Source organism: Sciurus carolinensis, unplaced genomic scaffold (assembly GCF_902686445.1).
Source record: "Sciurus carolinensis unplaced genomic scaffold, mSciCar1.2, whole genome shotgun sequence".
NCBI lineage: Eukaryota > Metazoa > Chordata > Mammalia > Rodentia > Sciuridae > Sciurus > Sciurus carolinensis.
Window position 1 is genome coordinate 2,980,512 of NW_025920141.1, and position 11,375 is coordinate 2,991,886.

The following is an 11,375-nucleotide window of genomic DNA, read 5'->3' on the forward strand; positions in this document are numbered from 1 at the left end:
GTGTGTGTGTGTGTGTGTGTGTGTGTGTGTGTGTGTGTGAGAGAGAGAGAGAGAGAGAGAGAGAGAGAGAGAGAGAGAGAGAGAAACCATTTTTATGACCAGACATCTGTGTGAAGAAAACCTATTCAGGTAACAGTGCATTGATATCTTGGAGATTCTACATGTATTGTGAGTGGGGCATCAGAGACCCTTTGGGGAAGTCATTGACCCTGGTCATTCTGATCCACTGCTTTGCTCCTAAGTGAGTTAGTTCATTCTTCAGGACCAAATAACCTGCATGTCTGTTGATTTCTGATTCTTCCTCATGCAGGTGGATTCAGGTCAGCAGTGTATGCTCTTTAGGGAGGCAGTTTCCTCTTCAGCATGTGTGTGGTCCAGGCAGAAAATTTTAAATGGTGTCATGTGTGTGATGGGCAGCAGGCATAAAATTGTGGGGTTTCCTAGACAGTAGCTGAGATGGGAAATGTCCTCTTCCATGTCAACAGTTGAGAATCAGCTGGGCAGCTACAGATGCTGTTGACTTCTCTGAGGGTAAGCTGGTGGATAAAAATACTGTGCTTTACATTGTGAGGCTGCTGAAATACTACAGAACCTCTCCCCCACTTCCATCTGTGTCATGGATGGTGTGTGCTGGTGGAGATCAGGCAACCCTTCCCTGAGGAAACCTGAGGCTTCAGATCTAGAAGGGACCTGCAGGGACCGCAAAACTTAGAGAAGATTTTGGTTTCTGTCTTGGCATCTCTGTTCCATTGTGTCATGTTTTGAAGTAACATTTTCCATATTCTGAAGGGTAAGGATTCTCTTCCTGAGGGAAGTGAATTTCTGCTTGATGATTGTCTTATAGGGTGGTGCCACCTTCTTCATTTTCTCCATTCCCCTGGAGTGGCTGAACTATCAGTGAGCTACAAGCTGAAGGTGGCTGCCAGAGGACCCCACAACCTGCCCTTCCTTTCTGGACTCACCTGAGGTTTTCTGTGCCTGGTTCCTTAGGCTGATTCTCCTTCTGGCTGTTACCTAGGGATGGTTGCAGAGCAGGGTTACCCTTTGTGTGTGAAATGGCAGAAGGAGTAATGGGGGGATCTCAGTCCCCTCTAAGGGTTGGATAATCACATTCTAGGAAAGGCTCATGAGTTAAAAGCATGGTCTCTAGTGGATGGTGTCATTAGGAGGTCAGGGGATCTTTTAGGAGGTGGGATGTAGTGGAAGTCAATCATGTCATTGGGGTTGTTCTCTTGAATGGGATATTAGGACCTGTGCCTTTTTCTCTTTGATTTCTGGCCATGTTGAAGTGTGCAGTTATCCTCCAGCATACTCTACTAATCAGTCACAGGTCCACAGGGAACAGGGTCAAGCAGCCTTGGATTATAACCTCCAAACAATGAGCCCAAAGTAATCTTTCCTCCTTTCATGGTGTTGATCTCAGATATTTCAATACTGTGACAGATGACTGATTAATACAGAAATTGGTGCTGAGAGTATGTATGTTTTTGTGACCCTACTTTGTCGTGTGATTCAAAGGGCTTTGGAATTAGTATTTTAGCAGATGGTTGGAAAATCTTGGAGACCCAGGCTAGAGAAAACCTAGAGTGTTAGAAGAGAGTTTTGTTGGCAATGCTGATGTTATGTCAGTACCGAGTGTGTGTAGAAATGTAGTCAGTAAAGGTTGTGTGTGAGGTTTTGAGATTGAAGTAAGTATGTTATTTGCAACTGGATTATAGCCCACTCATGTTACTTGTGGGAAGAATGGTCTTAGGTTTGTTTATATTCTCCATATCCTTAGACTTCTTGGGAGGGTTATTTAAAGGTGGCAGGAAGTTATACTTTAGATATGAGGTACTCCCACAAACCTCAGGTGTAACACAGTGCCAGAAAGTTTAGTGATGTAATGATTGAGTTGAGAGCTTTATGCTAATGAGTGCATTATTCCACTGGCATGCATTAACTGGATGTCAACGGCAGGCAAGAAGTGTATGTGTGGAAGTAGTCAGTGAAAGGGGGTATGCCTTTGGGGTTTATACTTTGTGGTGAGAAGAATTCTCTCTCTTTGTCTCTGGTTCCTCATTGCCATATCCTGAGGTATTTCCCCCTCCCTATACTTCCACAATGATAAGGTACTTTATCGCGGTCTCTGAGTTATAGTGGTCAAAGAACTTGAGACCTCTGAAACCATGAGCTAAATAAACTTTTCCTGCTCTAATTATTCTTTTTTTATTTGAAAGTTTTTAGAGAATTATATATTTAAATTTTACTTTTTACTTGATCATAGCCACAATTAAAAATTTTATCACAAATTACTTTTGCCATTATTCTCATAACTAAATATTTTCATGCTTACTACTTCATCTGAAATGGTGACCAGTAAAGTTGTTTAAACAATAATAATAAGGTACATTTCCATTTTTTTCAGGATAATGAAATGAAATTATGTAATACGCTAAAGATATTACTAAAGAGAATTAAATCTCTGATTTTGGCCTCTGAAATGAAGATTTGTAGGAATTTTTCTAATTAACTTTCAAGTCTTCCCAAACCTTTCTGTTTATGGAACTATCATATGTGAAATATCTGGACAAATACTCTACAAATCAAAAACTGATTCATAAGACCCAAATACCATAAACACAAGTCTCTTCAGTATGTCCTGTGTCAGTTTTCTTGATCATGTCAAGAACATGGAGACATTTTTAAAATAATAGAACATTTAATTACATCAGTTTCCCATCAACCTGTAGAAGACATTTACTGATTATATTGGCCATTTCCACTGGTTGGCAGGTGGCTCTTCCGCTAATGGCTTCCATGGTTTTCACTGCAGCATTTTTCTTGCCAGACACAGTTCATTTTCAGCCTGAAGAATCACACTTCTCTTTGACCAAGTTGAAGTTGGTCTTCTGATTTTTTAACATCTAATTCTGCTTTATCCATACCCAGTTTCTCATTTGTAATCTGCTCTGTATATTTTCTACATGCTGCATTTTTAGGAATTAGCTCAAGAACATCAAGAATCTTTGCATACAATATTCTTAGCCTCTCATGTGGATTCTCACATACAGCCAACCCCACAAGGCCAGTGATCTTTGTCAGCACACCCACCATGACAGCACACAGCCCTCTAATTGTTCTTGTTAGATCTCTGGGTCACAGTGATGTAAAAGGCAACTAAAACATAGACTGACTAATCTGGTGAAGAATCTCAAGGCAGTACAGCATTTGAGATGTGCCTGAGGATTTCTATCTGCCTTTAGCCCAATGTACATGGGACTTAGGAGCAAAAGAGAGTAGAAAGATTGAAAATACTTGCAGGTTTTCCAGGAAAGAGAGTTTTGTAATGACAATGGGGGTGTAGTTGGTAAAGAGATTAGTGCCATTACCAAGGTGTGTACTTTGCACTAGTTGAGTAGGGAAGATACATTGAGGCATCTAAGAAAATTGGAAGGATTCCACATGTAGCAGGTCTCAAGACTTGTTGGACAGGAGAACGTCATGGGAGTCCATGCCTCAAATTTCATTTCATTGTATAACTAACACCATATAGGCACATGAAGGCCATGTTTTCTCAGGTTTTCAGAATGCAAGTATTGTGTGGTCATGAGGGTTTGCACTGATACTTCTGAGGAAGGACTCATGGCCAGAAAGGTTATGGAGTTGGAGTCCAATTCTTTAGCTCCAGAAAGAGTTATTTGTCAAACTGTGAGAGTGGAGCCAGTGTTATAGTGGAGACTTAAGTTAGTGATGCTGGCTAATGAAATGACTGCCAAGGGAAGTCACAAGCAGTGAGCACACCCAGCTCCAGGGAGTGGCCCTGAAGCAGACAAGGAGGGGCAAACTTGTTAAACCTTCAGGGATCCATATTACACGATCATGTGCCCTAGTTCCCCACTTGGAGCACTAGACTGAATGTTTGCCCTGCTTGCTGTTTTTTCCTTGCTAGTTTCCTGTTCTTCCCTTTTGGGATAGTTGTGCTTCCCCTTGTTCCATTGTATCTTCAAAATATGTTTATTTTCTTTTGATTATTAGAGAATATTATAGCTAATGTAACTACAAAAGGTTTGAGTGTGGTGCTTTGCTTTCACCTGAGTCAGACAGTACCTGAAGAGGCAAAGAGGTGGGAGAAGAAAAGACTTAATTTTGCAATAATTCAACATGTCAGACATGAATGGGAAGCCGCTGGTTTCATCGTGCTCAGTGTTGCTGAGTGAAAGTGTATATACTGTGTTATGAGGGATTGTTCTCTCCTTGTTGGGCAGGTGGGCGCAAGGGAATAGTTCACTATTCTTGACAAATGTACTTTTTCAGGAGCTGGGGTTGTGTGGGTCTTATCTGGGTCCAATGGACACTGAGCCATCTCAGACCTTTGAATCTAAGATTGTGTGATTGTTTAGATGATTGCATTTTGAAGGTGTGTGCATCTGGTTTCCATCCTAGTCTGTCTCTTTTCTATACTTCTGCTAATGCCTTTTAATTTAGACATTTCCTGTGACCTAGAAATGGGGAGTGCCCAGTGCAAGGGATAGCATTTTAATTAACTCTGTGGTTAGTCCTTAAGAGAGGGATGAGGGTGTGGGGAAGAAAGAAAGTTGTACTCATGAATCAAAAAGAAGAGTGGAGGAAAAATCCTTTTAATTCAGGGTTCAGCATAACTGTGTTCCCTTGAGTCTCAGAGGAGACTTTGGAGGACTATTGAGAAAGGCAGGTGCTGTTGAGATTTGTGGACTCTTGGAGATGGACTGAATGCATTTTTTTTTCTGAGACAGACATGAGATGGGAACAAGGGGTAGATGTCCTGGTATTGATCTCTAGTGTCCACCAAAGGCTTACCTGATGAACCTCTTGTTCCCAGCTGATGGCACTGTTGGGAGGTGGTGGAACATTTTGGAAAGTGGGGCCCAATTGATCAAAATTAATTCATTAGGGATGTGTCCCTGAAGGGGTACTGGGACCCCTGTACATTTATGGCTTTGTTTCTCTTTGTTTTCCAGTTGCCATGAGGTGAGAAGTTTCCTTTGCCACACACTCTCTGCCAGAAGTTCTGCCTTACCACAGGTCCAGAGGCAAGAGTGGCAAGTGACCATAGAGAGTAACTTCAGAAATGATGATCCAAAATAGATCTCTACTTCATTGAAGGTGTTGATCTCAGGTACTTGTCACAGGATTGGAACATGATCAGGACAGCTCCTGTCCAAAATACAAGAAGTCCTCAACCCCTACCTTTAACAAAGTCACCTCCTCTGTAAATAGCAGGAAACAACTGATACTTCATGCATTCATCTTTTGAGTCACAAACATGTCAGTAATGTCTCCAGTTTAGAATTGGGACATGTAAGGATGCCCAAGGCCTCTTGCATGAGAACACTTCAGACCCTATTCAGGAATTGAAGCCAACGTGGCTGAAGGGAGATCAGGTGGACGAGCCTGGGCCTTTTGAGGGGACAGACATGTCACATGGGTGTTGCTTGGCAGTTAGGAGTCTTCTGTCTGTGCTGACAGTGGATACTCAAAAGGGTCTATTATGAGTGATCCTCTCCTTTGAGTTCCCCTTCATTGTCCCAGAGTATCTATATCCCAGATGAGTTATCTGAGAGGGCTTTCTTTCTATTTGAAATGTTTTCTCTGTGTTGAGCACTTATTGAGTGACTGGTAAGTACCTTTAAGTTTTATAAGAGAATGTGCTCTCTGCTTTGCACTTTTACATTCACTTTCATTTTCAACACCAAGGTGTGTGATTGAAATCTTCATTTTCACCCCTGCACTTCTCTCCCAGAAAATCAATAGTCTTGAACACCTTGCTAACTGGATGTGTCAGTGTTCAGACTGTGTATATGACATCCTGCATGTTTGTGAATTTGCACCAGAACTTTGTGTTCTTGTGTGTTTCATATGTAGAGGTATGGAAAGGGCATGAAAAAGAACACTATGAATTATCTCATGTGTGAGTGTTTGATTGTCATGTGCAAAGATTTTGTCTGTGTGATTTCTTTGGTCAGTGTTGGGTGAGTGCCTTTGTGGCAGGGTTTATTTTTATGGTTTAGTGCTGGATCTACAGGTGTTGTTAGCATTGTGAACTATTGTGAATGTTTACGTGCGTTTGAGGAGAGCTACAACTTTGTCTTATGCTCTGTGTTGGATCTGTACACTTTCCAATCTTAGAGTTTATGTGTATGTTCATGGTGTCCATGTGAGAATTTAGGGATGTAGTTTTTGGTGTATAGTGATTTGGAGAGAGTACGATCATTGGGTATGTTGGGGTGTTAGTAGTTATGGATATGTGGTCCATGGATATGGACAGATTCAGCTGATAGTTTCTCAAGGTGGACTGGTATGTCTTATTTGGGGCTTTGAGGTGATCGAGTTGTTCTTGGGAATGGAGGGGTATCCTTTGTGAGCATGTAGGAGGAGTTATTGAGGTTTATGTATGTCTGAGATTTGTTGGTGAATTTTGAATTCTGAGGCATTTTGTGCATGTTCATGTTTGCAACATAGAGGTGATTGTATATGTTCACATTTGAGAATAGAAATTGTTGTCATATGTTGATAAGTATATTCATTTTGTCTGAATCTGTTCAGTTATTGATGGAGGGTTTATGTAATTGCATTTTGGGTGATACTACCTGGTGTTGGTTTTTCTGGGGTGTGAGGATGTGTGTATCTGAAGCACACCAAATATGCCCACCCAGAAGACCCTTGTCATAATCATTCTTCTCCTCCTGGTAGATCAGCAGCACATTTGTGGTTGGTGACTTCCTCCTTCTTGTAAATGCCAGGTTCGCACACAAAGGTGTGATAAAATCTGTAAGCTTGTACAAAAGATGTAATCTCTGTTTTCTTGGTCAAAACTTGTGAAACTGTGTCTCGTCTAGAGGATGAAATGAAAAGCACTTGTCCTGTGATCCTTCAAGGTCCACCCTCCTCCCACATGATATAAAGTTAAAAAAATTTTCCAAACATCTGTGCAGAGAATGTTTCAGGCAAGAGCCACACTCTGGACCAATTGGCTGTAGTCAATAAACCTGCTTCCTGAAAACTTCCTCTGGTGTCCACCTCTTCTGTCCTACTTCATTTGTATTTTAAGTGTTTCTTTGGAGGTGACTGGAATTTTGAGGCTTTATTAGAAAGGTTATTGATTGTGATATAATTGGGTTGTGGTGCGTATTTGTTGTAGATTCGGATGTGAGGAATTCTGGGTGTACAGTCAGGCATGTGGCAGATAGGAAGTATATGTAATTGAGAATTTTCAGTTCTTCAGTGTTGTGTGCTTGTGATTGTGTACATCAGGAGGTATGAGCAGTCCTGTATATACCTGTTAATAGTGACAGAGTGGCTGTGTGTGCTTTTGGGTCTGTGAGTGTACTATGGATGTGTAGATTCAGACAGACACCTGTGTTCTCAAGCTCATGTAATCTCAGGCAGTGAATGCATTTTTGAAAAGTGGTGGCTGTGTATTCATTCTCGAGTTGTAAGTGGATGCGTTGTTTTTCCACTGAGGTAATGTCCGAGTTATGTTTATGTGGGAATCCAAGTTAGGAGGCTTGGGTATTAACAGTGTATATGGGTAATTCATGGCTTGGTGGGACTTGTGGATAGTTATTAAGAGGAAGGTTTGAATGGAGTGTTTCTGTGAATGTGTGTATTTTTGTGGTTTGGAAAGGTTGAGATCAGAGAGTGCAGTAGTAAAACATGTGTATTTGTGTCATACATACGTTATGTGTATTTGGGAAAAGATGACACATAGATTGTAGTTGACATCATTTTTGTGTGCATTTGGACAGGGTTAGGAGTCTTTACATTGTATTTGGGAGTTGGTGTTTGCACATCAAATGATTCTGGGGATATTGGGTCATGTATATGTGTGTTCATTGGTGGTTATTCCTGTGTCCTTTAGGGTTATGGATGTTACCATTTTATAATCAGGGTCTTTCAGCTTGCATTCAATCTTTGGGAGGTTCCTAGAGCTTTTTATGTGTGTTGGGGATGAATTAATATTATTTATGTTTATTGAGTATATATTTATGTTGAGAGAATCAAGTCTTTATGATTTTTCAGAGGATTTAGAATTTTTCTTATGTACTTCTTGTAACAAGTGGGTGTTTTTTGTGTGTATACATGGTGGCAATATCATGTGCACAGTCTTCAGGGAGTATAGAGTGTATAGCGATGTATAAGTCTGCATTTGGAAAAGTATAGATTATAGCTACATGTCTTTGAGTACCTGGGTGATAATGGGTATGTGTATTTGGGGGTATGGATCAAGTGTATTTTTTAGAAGGGAAGGTTATGTGCATGTATTCAGGGAATACATGAATGGGGGTGCTTTATGCATCCATGTGTTTGGTGGGGTAGCAATGAGTTATGCATTCTGTATCTGTTTTCAAATGTGAGAGGTTTTGATATCTTCAGTGGTAGGAATTGTAATATTTGTGAATCCTCACATGTGTGTGTGTGCTTGAGCAAGTGTTATGTGCACTGGTGTCTGTGGCTGGTTGCAATGTGCATGGTTGGCAGGGGTGGCAGAACATTGGTGATGACAAGCCTTTCCCATGTGAACTAATGCTTGTTCATTTGATTGGATGTTCCAAAAGTGATTTCTGCTTTCTCGTCCTTATCAGATATCTGGTTATGTTAATTGTGCTGGTGGGGGGATGTGCATCATGTAGGCTGGCCTCCAGGATCCTGGGCTGGTGGATGGAAGCCAATCAAGGATGACTTTTCTGGATCAGTTGGGGAAGCTTTTCCTCCAAGATGCAAGGTATGGCCATTCCTCTTCAGAATGGTTCAAAGGGACTGACTCAGGAAGGAAACCGTTGGGAGATTTACAGATCCAGGGACAGTTGCTGAGAGAATTGTTTATGTTTTTCCACCTATTGCTTCCTCCCTTGGAGTTTTTCCTCTGCCAAGACAAAGGCCAAGACTCTAGAGTATAAGTCCCCACAGGACCCTCCCAACTGGCTGTTTTGGAGGCCCGTGTGTGTGTGTGTGAGTGTGTGTGTGTGTGTGTGTGTGTGTGTTTGTGTGTGTGTGTATGTGTATGTAATGCCTCTTTATATCATAGATCTTCACTTCTTATCAGAACTATTATTTTCAAATGCATTCTTGCATTCAGTGGGTTGCCTTTTCACTAATGATTGTGTCCCTTGATAAATCAGGATTTCAGTCTTGATATAGTTCAGTTTCTCTCCTTCTTTTGGTGCTTGTGCTATTGGTGTTCTGTATAAGAAGTCAAATCCATTGTCATGGATTTTGTCTCTCTTGTGTAAAGAGTTCTATAGTTTCAGGTCTTACATTTAGATTTTCTATCCATGTTGAGTTAATTTTTGTCTATGATGTCAGATAAGGGTACAACTTACTTGTTTGGTGTGTGGCTATCTGTCCAGTGTTCTCATCAGCATTTGTTGTAAAGACTGTCCATTTCCCACTGAATGGTGTTGTCAGAAGTCATTGACAACTTATGGTAGGGTTTTTTTTTAAATATTTGTAGTTGTAGATGGACAGCATGCCTTTATTTGTTTATTTTTATGTGGTGCTAAGGATTGAAAATGGTAGGCAAGTACTTTGCCACTGAGCTACAGCCCCAGCCTTGAGGGTGTTTTTTTTTTTTCTGGTTTTCTACTCTGTTTGATTAATCTATATTTCTGTTTCATTTTCACACTGTTTTCATGACTGTAGGTTTTAGGCAGGAAGTATTGAAATTATGATATTTCAGACTTCCAATGTTGTTCTTGTTCAGACTTGTTTTGGTAGCTTGTAAATTTCATATTCCCCATTAATTTTAGTATGGATTTTAAAAAGTTTGCAGCCAAGAACCTCTACATTTTGTACAACCACAAGACTGGGATCTTAATTAGAATAAGATGTAGCCCATGGTTGTATAAATATGTCAAAATATACTCTACTGTCATATAAAACTAAAAAGAAAAATAAATAAAATATGAAATAAAAATGGTATTCATAAAAAAAGAAGTTAGGATTTTGCTAAGGATGGCACCAAAAGTGTCAATCACTTTGGACAGTGTTGGCATGTTAACAAATTTAAGTGTTGCTGCCCACGTTATTTGATGTCTTTTACTTTTTGGTGTCATTCTAAGTTTCCTTCATTGTTTTGTAGTTTTCAGCTTACAAGTTTTTGATCTCCTTGGTTACACAGGATTCTCATATTATATTTTATTTGATATGGTGCATTAAATTGTTTGACATTCTATCCATATTTTTTTTTTTAGTATATACAAACAACTTATACGTGGATGGTTTGTGTATTGGCACCTTTAGTGCATTTATTAATTCTGGTGATTATTTTTCCTGGAATCTTAATATTCTTGAGATATAAAGTTATAAAGTCTTTGGACAAAGGTAATTATATTTCTTCCTTTCCCCTTAATATGCCCTTTGTCCCTACTTCTTGACATTTGATCTGGTTAGGACTTCCCATATGTTAAAAAGAACTTGTGAAAATATGTTGTCTTCTTTCTGTTTTTTGGGAAAAGATTTTAGTCTCTGAATCATTTAATATAGTACCTGTGTTTTCCAATATGTGGTCTTTATTTTGTTGTTGTTTGCATTCTACGTTTTTTTCAGATTCAAGGATTGTACCCTTGGCCTCATGAATGCTAGGCACACATTCTACCAACCACAGAACTATAACCTGGCCTTTAAAAAAATTTTAAGACAGGGTTTGGTTGTGTCTACACAGGGTCCAGTGTGTCCTACAGCTTGTGATTTTTCTACCTCGGACTTTGAATAGCTGAGATTTCAGGTATACATCAAAACATGCAACTGCTATTCTTCCTTCTGTGTATTGTTGTTTTGGATTTCTAATCATGAGATAGCATTCTTGCCAGATTGATACAATGACTGGTTTGTAGTTCCATGTTCTTTTTATTAATTGGAGGAGACACACACTGGACAGAGCACAAGGAGTTAGTAAATTGAGAATACACTGCCTTAGAAAGAAGCAGTGGGCTCACCCACAAGAATGGGAGGCCCTGAGGTAAAGAAGGAACTGGGAAGCTGGCTTTGAGAAATCAAAAAGACCAGACTCCTTATGAGTTAATGAGGGGATATGGATATCACTCCATAAGAGCAGAGAATGTTCACAGCAATTTGTTTTCTGTAGTTTCATTTGGAAACTTGACTAAGTTAAGACAAGAGGAAGTGGAAGATTTGTTTCCCAACTCTTTGTTTCCAGAGACATAGTAAAAACTACTTTTGGTCAAGTTTCAGAAGGGCACAGTCAGTTGGAAGGGAGATTAAAGGCTTCAGCCACTGCATGTAGTTGGAGAACTTGTCCTAAGGCAGAAGTGAAGTAGCAAAGAGAACAAGTGAACTTCACTGCATAATTATGAACTGCTTATCTGATTTTGAGGATTCATTACATCAGAAGAGTA

The 11,375-nt window shown here is 39.9% G+C and overlaps 1 pseudogene; it reads right to left on the bottom strand.

Moving 5' to 3' along the window:
• Positions 1-2,746: 2,746 nt before the first annotated feature.
• Positions 2,747-3,096, bottom strand: LOC124974303 (NADH dehydrogenase [ubiquinone] 1 alpha subcomplex subunit 5-like; annotated as a pseudogene).
• Positions 3,097-11,375: the final 8,279 nt, after the last annotated feature.